Source organism: Drosophila virilis, unplaced genomic scaffold (genome assembly GCF_030788295.1).
Source record: "Drosophila virilis strain 15010-1051.87 unplaced genomic scaffold, Dvir_AGI_RSII-ME tig00002302, whole genome shotgun sequence".
Taxonomy (NCBI): domain Eukaryota; kingdom Metazoa; phylum Arthropoda; class Insecta; order Diptera; family Drosophilidae; genus Drosophila; species Drosophila virilis.
The window spans coordinates 4584-7500 of record NW_027212911.1 but is presented as its reverse complement, the minus strand read 5'-3'; the positions used below and the strand labels follow the sequence as shown (position 1 = coordinate 7500).

Here is a 2917-nt window from a genome sequence, read left to right as displayed (position 1 = left end):
TTTTTCGGAATTATATAATGGCATAATTATCATTGATATTTGTGTTTATTATATGCATTTGTATGATTAACAATGCGAAAGATTCAGGATACCTTCGGGACCCGTCTTGAAACACGGACCAAGGAGTCTAACATATGTGCAAGTTATTGGGATATAAACCTAATAGCGTAATTAACTTGACTATTAATGGGATTAGTTTTTTAACTATTTATAGTTAATTAACGCAATCCCGGGGCGCTCTATATAGTTATGTATAATAATATTTATATTATTTATGCCTCTAACTGGAACGTACCTTGAGCATATATGCTGTGACCCGAAAGATGGTGAACTATACTTGATCAGGTTGAAGTCAGGGGAAACCCTGATGGAAGACCGAAACAGTTCTGACGTGCAAATCGATTGTCAGAATTGAGTATAGGGGCGAAAGACCAATCGAACCATCTAGTAGCTGGTTCCTTCCGAAGTTTCCCTCAGGATAGCTGGTGCATTTAACTGTTGTATAAAATAATCTTATCTGGTAAAGCGAATGATTAGAGGCCTTAGGGTCGAAACGATCTTAACCTATTCTCAAACTTTAAATGGGTAAGAACCTTAACTTTCTTGATATGAAGTTTAAGGTTATGATATAATGTGCCCAGTGGGCCACTTTTGGTAAGCAGAACTGGCGCTGTGGGATGAACCAAACGTAATGTTACGGTGCCCAAATTAACAACTCATACAGAAACCATGAAAGGCGTTGGTTGCTTAAAACAGCAGGACGGTGATCATGGAAGTCGAAATCCGCTAAGGAGTGTGTAACAACTCACCTGCCGAAGCAACTAGCCCTTAAAATGGATGGCGCTTAAGTTGTATACCTATACATTACCGCTAAAGTAGATGGTTTATATTACTTGTAATATAAATTTTGAAACTTTAGTGAGTAGGAAGGTACAATGGTGTGCATAGAAGTGTTTGGCGTAAGCCTGCATGGAGCCGCTATTGGTACAGATCTTGGTGGTAGTAGCAAATAATCGAATGAGACCTTGGAGGACTGAAGTGGAGAAGGGTTTCGTGTGAACAGTGGTTGATCACGAGTTAGTCGGTCCTAAGTTCAAGGCGAAAGCCGAAAATTTTCAAGTAAAGAAAAATCTAAATATATTTGTCATCTAACCGATTTTTATACACTTGAATAATTTTGAACGAAAGGGAATACGGTTCCAATTCCGTAACCTGTTGAGTATCCGTTTGTTATTAAATATGGGCCTCGTGCTCATCCTGGCAACAGGAACGACCATAAAGAAGCCGTCGAGAGGTATCGGAAGAGTTTTCTTTTCTGTTTTATAGCCGTACTACCATGGAAGTCTTTCGCAGAGAGATATGGTAGATGGGCTAGAAGAGCATGACATATACTGTTGTGTCGATATTTTCTCCTCGGACCTTGAAAATTTATGGTGGGGACACGCAAACTTCTCAACAGGCCGTACCAATATCCGCAGCTGGTCTCCAAGGTGAAGAGTCTCTAGTCGATAGAATAATGTAGGTAAGGGAAGTCGGCAAATTAGATCCGTAACTTCGGGATAAGGATTGGCTCTGAAGATTGAGATAGTCGGGCTTGATTGGGAAACAATAACATGGTTTATGTGCTCGTTCTGGGTAAATAAAGTTTCTATCATTTATGGTAGTTTCTTGTTCCCCGGATAGTTTAGTTACGTAGCCAATTGTGGAACTTTCTTGCTAAAATTTTTAAGAATACTAGTTGGGCTACCAATTAGTTCTTTTAAATTATAACGATTATCAATTAACAATCAATTCAGAACTGGCACGGACTTGGGGAATCCGACTGTCTAATTAAAACAAAGCATTGTGATGGCCCTAGCGGGTGTTGACACAATGTGATTTCTGCCCAGTGCTCTGAATGTCAAAGTGAAGAAATTCAAGTAAGCGCGGGTCAACGGCGGGAGTAACTATGACTCTCTTAAGGTAGCCAAATGCCTCGTCATCTAATTAGTGACGCGCATGAATGGATTAACGAGATTCCTACTGTCCCTATCTACTCAGTTCGTTTCAGACAGTCGTTGGGAACAGACGTGTTTATTTCATCGCTCGCTTCGCAAACAATTTTAAGATAACGGTGCTTTCAAGCAACGGTATCTTGTTTACATTTTGTGCGCTTATCAGCAATAAAGTTTTATTGCTTTGTTTACGTCGTTGCTGCGTGAGCAACAGGCGTTCGTGTGTGTGTGTGAAACCGCCAGCTTCTACGTGTGTGTGTGTGTGTGCGTGCTATTTATATATTAAATAGATAAGCGCACACCTGCGGACGATGCCGCCACGCAAAAAGAAGCCCGCTGAGAAGGGGGCTTTTGAAAATTGTAGGATGACGTCGGAAGATGAGGTGACCTTGTCGGAGTCGTCATCGAACAGCGAGGTAAGGCGGAGGAGCAAGCAGCGCCTGAGGAAGGCAACTTCCGAAAGCGCTGTCAGCTCAGTTGGTGCGCGTGAGGGGAGCGCTGTTCCCGCGGGAGCCGCAGATGGCTCGCCCGGAGCAGCGGGTGCAAGTGTGGAGGAGCGGGTTTTTGCCGTTCCTCATGCCGTGAGCGTTTTGGATGTGTCTGAACCTGCCGTGGAGGGGCCGTCGACAAGTGCGGCGGCTTTGAGGAAGCGGAAAGGAACAGCTGTCGAGCAGATGAAGGGGATAACGGGAGCTTTATTGCAGCTTGCACTCAAGGAGAGAGCCACGGGGTCGCTCATTTGCAAGTTAGTCGATTATACAGGGCAGTATGAGCAGCTCCTGTTCGCGCTTGTGGCGCAGAATGAGCGGCTGCAGGGGCGCTTGGAGGCCGTTTGCGGGGGTGCAGGCGTTTCGCATGAATTGCATGTTCCAGCCGGCCAAGCGCGGGCTCCGTCGGTGAACGCCGCCAGAGGGGGTCCCAGG

General features: G+C 44.6%; 1 pseudogene; it reads left to right on the top strand.

Moving 5' to 3' along the window:
- The window catches only part of LOC116650220 (large subunit ribosomal RNA), a 2771-nt pseudogene extending 677 nt beyond the window's left edge, over positions 1-2094 (top strand).
- The last annotated feature ends 823 nt before the right edge of the window (positions 2095-2917 follow it).